Genomic DNA, 6,372 nt, shown 5'->3' with positions numbered 1-6,372 from the left:
CTCATAACAGTAGGGATATTAATCCATGTATTTCTACTAAAATCCACGGCGTTAGGAACATGTGTTTTTTTTTACCAATCCATCCTAGCTGAACGTGTGGTATGGGCTTGTGGATTTTTTCCAACCATCCATACTAGCTGATCGATTGGTAGGGACTTGTGGAATTTTTTCCAACCATCCATACTAAGTGCCCGCCTGGTAAGGACTTGTGGATTTTTTTCCAACCATCCATACTAGCTGACCGTTTTGTTTCTGTTATTTTATTAAAAACGTTCTGACAATCGCCTAGAAGTCAGTATGGATGGTTGGAAAAAATCCACAGGTCCCTACCAGGCAGCCAGCTAGTATGGATGGTTGGAAAAAAATCCACAGGTCCCTACCACATGGTCAGCTAGTATGGATGGTTGGAAAAAAATCCACAAGTCCCTATCACATGGTCAGCTAGTATGGGTGGTTGGAAAAAAAACCACAAGTCCCTACCAAACGGTCAGCTAATATGGATGGTTGGAAAAAAATCCAAAAGTCCCTATCACATGGTCAGCTAGTATGGATGGTTGGAAAATATTCCACAAGTCCCTACCACACGGTCAGCTAGTATGGATGGTTGGAAAAAAATCCACATGTCCCAAGCGGTGGAGGCTGGGAGGGATAAGTGGACATATTATTTCCATCTATCCCTCCCGGTAGAGAAGAAAGGAAAAATATTCCAAGCATCTGTATCAGGGGGGCTAAAGCGGTAGGGATAGGTGGAACAGGGGCTATTACCGACTAAATGCGAGTTGGACTCTTGCACCGAGAGTTAATGTATGTAAGCCCAACAATAAAAGATACCACCATAGATAACTTAAGACGAGTTAATTGAATTCTTACAGGTTTAATTACTTTACAAAATTGAACCGACTACAAAAAACCATGGAAATAATTTTCTACCAGGCGGAAGTCGGTCGGTGCCTCAGCACGAGCCAGCAGGAGTGGAGCTATAGTCATTTACCTCACCTACGCACTTTTTATTGGGCTTCAATCACTCCTGCTGGCTCGTTCTCAGGCACCGACCGACTTCAGACTGGTAGAAAATTATTTTCATGGTTTTTTGTAGCCGGTTCAATTTTTTGTTATATTTTTTTTTCACGCTTTTTAGTGTAAATAATTTAAGATTTACAATAGTTTGATAATTTTAATATCCACTGCTCATCACCTTCTTCGAAAGATTGCTTTTTCCGATGCAGAGCCGTTCATTATTGAGGAGTCCTGCTGCTTCACCACCCGTTTTACCATATGCTTTACGAGGAGCATAAATTGCTTAGCAACTGTGTCAAACTAATTAAACTTCAACCCGTGAAATACTTGTCATTGAGTAGTAACTCCGATGGCCATCTGTGGTCTTCATCAACAGTTCCACTTCACCAAATGATGATTTTCAAAAGCAAATGCACGAGTTACTACTAAATATATCCACTTTAATATAGGTGACCCTACAACATTTGAAGAGTTTTCTCTATTTCCTTAAGATTCAATCATCACATCCTGATTTGGTGCTTATGGGATCTAATTGAACACATTCCCAGACGAACGCAAATATAAATGACGGAGTTCTGAGGTAACTAACATAAATCACGTTTGTTGTATGGGAGACCTCCTTAAAAAAATATTTTGTTCTGTTTTTAGTATTTGTTGTTATAGCGGCTATAGAAATAGGTACATCATCTGTGAAAGTTTCAACTGTCTAGCTATCACGATTCATGATTTACTGCCTAGTGACGAGACAGACAGACGGACAGTGGAGTCTTAGTAATAGGGTCCCGTTTTTATTACCCTTTGGGCACAGAATAGAATAGAATAGAATAGAACAGAAAGGTGTTTATTTCCCTAGTTCGCATGTTACATAATTCCAACAGGCCTGTATGTTTTCGACTTGTGGGTGTGTCAGCTACTTATACTTACAGTCTACTTACGTTTGTCTGAAAGATCTATAATACCTACGAGTAAGTGACGAAGTGGCGTGGCTTGTGTGGTTAGTGTGTAGGTACTTACAGAATAGATTTATGTAAATTTAAAATGTTGTTTTATATTGCCTTATCCTATTTATAGCTAGCTATTTGGGCACAAAACTCTAAAAAGGTATCTAATCAAGGGCACTTCACACACATTTTTCAGCTCCGTTTCCCAAAAACTACACCCGACACGCACGAAGCCGGGGCAGGGCAGCTTAGTTAAATGCATTTTTTGGTTAGATTGATATTTTTAATTTCGTAATATCTTTTGAATGGAAATGGAATGTCTGATTTGAATAATCCAAAAAGTAATATACAGGTATTGAAACCGTCTTGAATATAAAATTATTTATTTAGATAAGGATTAATACAAATGTATGGATAACATGGTCTGATTTTAGTCGTCACATCTGTCAACTTTTAAAATGTAAAAAAGTAGTTATAGTGACATTGTAGTGACATAACTACAATATAGTCGTTCCAATCGTTTATTTAACTTTTGACAGGATTCGCGCTGTCATCGTTCATCCACCATTACCTCTCATATTTCGTTTTCTAGAATTTTTTTACCGTACAACGGCAAAAACTACTAGACACTGGCAAAATTGTCCTCCGATGGACAGAGCCATATTTTTTTAAAGAAACAACAACAACAACTTTTGACAGATCACGCACGTGAATTTTTACAATAATTTTCGGTACAGTCACCAGCATTAAAATCTGCCACAGCGGAGCGTGCAAAAATATCTGACACGTTCTTCCGGCCCTAGAAATAGAGTCGTATCAGATCTTTATGCACGCTTGTTGTGTCAGATATTGGTGCTGGTGACTGTACAATGTACTACAGAGAATACCGTACTTCATGGACGGGTACCGCCCACTTAGTGATTTCCCATTCGTAATGAATGACCATAGAATATAAAAACCGTTTTGAAGTAACTAAATCATACATTATAAATAAAACATACATTTAAAATTACTGTGATTATATTTTAAATCAAAATCATTTAAAAATAATAAATACATTAATATGACTTTAGGGATTAAAAAGTTAAAACAACTAAAATAGTCACTGTAATACTGTTTTTAATTATACCTACCACGTGACGTGCGTCTCGTTGTGAGTGACAACAAACTGGCGTCGCTGCCGCGACCAGTTTTGCCGCTTCATAATTGTCAAAATTACTAAGTTACCGTCGGAAGTGATAAACATAATATGTTTATCACAATAGGTTAATATTATTAACCTATAATATGTAAGATAATATGTAATAAGTATTTTAATATGTAAGATAAAGTAACTTAAACACCTGTGAATGTTTATAAAACAATGCAAAATGTTGAGAAAAAATAAAATATGAATGTGTTAAATCGATTAAAACTTCTTCATGAATAAAATCGATTGTTAAAAGAAATCGAATCAGTAACGCATCAGGGCATCACTATTTTAATAAGTAATCGAGCTGTCAAAAGTTAAATAAACGATTGGAAAGGATTGCTACGGAACCCTAAAAAAAGTAATTATAGTGACATAACTAAAATAGTTGGTCATATGGTATCGTAAAGTTTTATGTAGATCTTGATGTATTCTTTTATATCGTAAAACATTTTTTTGTTCTATAATCAATAGTTTCTACAGCGCATGCGATGAAAGATGTTTTATGGCAACTTTTTTTACACTTTGAGTTACATTATTGTAGTATAGTATGTATATATATCTTGAAAACGATTCACCAAGACGCCCTCTATAATATGTAACGGGTTTTCTTGTCCTCCAAGTAGTTCAAGTGTGTATTACTAGATGACGGGATCTCTTGTATTGTAACTCACGCTGTAAACTAACTCAAATAAACGCAATAAGTAGCCCCATAGTCGCTTTTACCTCAGTCAGGTGACCTTATGTATGATTTTCCGTGATAAAACCTACCTATCCTATGTACGCATACAGTATGTAACAAAACGAAAGGCAAAATGGAGTATATCGTAATAAAATACTTTTTATTAACTTTTACTTGCTTTTTTTTATTTGCTCAATTTCAATATGACTAGGGCATCTTATTTGCAGTCTGTGGATTCTTGTAACATCCTGCAGAACAGTGACGCAGTTTATTAACGTAAACAAACTAATCAAAACCAATCCACATTATCAGATTACTGCAATTTCAACTATGACCGCTACTAATCATTACATGGATTTCGTATAAAATTTGGAATTTTAGATTTGTCACCTTCTTAAAGCCTTGTTATTGTTATTTTGAAAGAGATAATGATATATCACTTATTTGGACTTTTTTCCTTAAATCAAAGATTAGGTATTAGTACCCATACAGAAACTTCAAATTGAAACTTCAAGTCAAGGTTTGACGTTCGTGTGCCAGATAAAATCTACATAGAAAATTTAATTTAAAAATACTGATAATGCATTTAAACTTTTCTGCGGAGGAACTTGTGGATGTGGTCCTTGTTTACGGAGAGGTTTCCCGCACGAAGGCAATACTCAAAAACGCCCGTGTGATCGTCAATGCGATTATCCGTCTACCAAATAACAACCACAGAGTACTTTACACAACCCGCCGGTGCCAATTAACCGAGAAGGGCCTCAACGACTTCACGTGAGAGATGAGGAAGAGCAGGTTGGACCATTTTCACACACCAACCGGGTTCTAGAGACGTGCAGGACGAATTTTAGGCATAAGTAACATTATCAGCTAATATTTATGTCATTTTTTTAATTTTCATTGATAGGATTGTAAATAAATAATACAGGAGGTTATAAAATAATGGTTTATTTTTTAAATTTTTTCACTACCACAAAAAGATGCTAAATTTCCATTAGCCAGGCACCATTATCATATTTGTGGTCCAAACATTAATGGGTAGCTTTCTTTGCCTTTCGTTCTGATACATCTGTATACATACCTATCTGAAACAACATTATCTCCATACCAAATTTCATCTTAATCGGTCCAGCGGCTTAGATGTGAAAAGGTACCTAAATAGCCTCACGGACAGATAGAGTTACTTTCACATTTATTATACTAGCTTTTACCCGCGTGTCCGTCCGCGTAGAATTCGTCTATCGCTATCCCGTGGGAAGTATGCAATTTTCCGAGATAAAAACTATCCTATGTCTTTCCCCAGGACTCAAATTATCTGTATACCTTAGATGAATGATTGGTCTCGCGCGCTCGCTCGACTAGATACCGCGCTAACTAAAAACAAAACGTTCGTGAATACGGCAACTCTATATTGTAGTGTGCGTAAGAACGGTGTAAGACAATTTGCAAGGATGCTAGTGTGCGTGACGACTTGTGTTGCCAGCTGCTCCACTGTTACCCGAATTATTGGGAAAATAAATTATTCTGTGTTCTATTAAGTTCCTGGTTACAAAATGTATCTTGGGAAATACTTAGAAATTAAGAAGTAATTAAGAGTGAATGTATTAATATGTTTGTGTATAGGTTAGGCGTAGGTTTCTTCTTTAAAAAAATTGTAGGTATGATGTAGGTATATCAATAATCAGACCTCACTTTTAATTAAAAAGTATATATATTTAAGGACATTCAATATTTACAAATTATTACTGAAAATTCATGGACTGAGTCACCAACTAAGAAGTTTTGCGTACTTAACACGTTGCACCTATAGTTAAACCTAATATAATGAACAGGTTAATTAAGACTAAAATAAAAATAATTGTTTACAAAATATTCATACATAGGTACATGTATACATACATACGCTTGAAAAACATAACCCTCCTTCGGGCAGTCGGGTAAAAAGTTAACATTTCAGGAAAATGGGTAGAAATACGTAAAAAAAATTTTTTCGTTTCCCGTAATACCTAAGTAGGTAAATCAGCTGATCGGGCTTTTGACTGGGAAGACGAAAAACATTTTTAATTTTAAGACACATTCACCCCTTAATTAAATAGTGTCGGGTAACAATTTATACACCTTCAGTGTATAATATCACAAAGATAAACATTAAATAATATAGAACTAGGTTATTGTATATATAATAATTACGTTAGATACTTAAATAAAATAAGTTATTAAAATTTATCATCATTTAATGATGATAACAATAAAATTCAATTTATTAAAATCTCAACCACGGGGAATTTGATTCTTGTGTACCGCGGCAACACAGAATGGCGTTTAGGGTTCATGTTATTTTATTTTGTAATTTCGAAATTATACGATATTTACTGATGGTATGTGATCCCAGTGTCCTTCTTATTTCTTGTAGTATTATTTTTAAACAGTTTCACTGCGAAAACTGGCATTTTACTTCGGTTTATGACCAAAATTTAACAAAAATTCGGGACATGCACATTACGCACAGTTTGCAATGCGACTGACTCGCCTCGGGCTCAGCA

Source organism: Choristoneura fumiferana, chromosome Z (genome assembly GCF_025370935.1).
Source record: "Choristoneura fumiferana chromosome Z, NRCan_CFum_1, whole genome shotgun sequence".
Lineage (NCBI taxonomy): Eukaryota > Metazoa > Arthropoda > Insecta > Lepidoptera > Tortricidae > Choristoneura > Choristoneura fumiferana.
The sequence above is the reverse complement of the archived record's forward strand: the minus strand, read 5'-3'. Positions refer to the sequence as shown.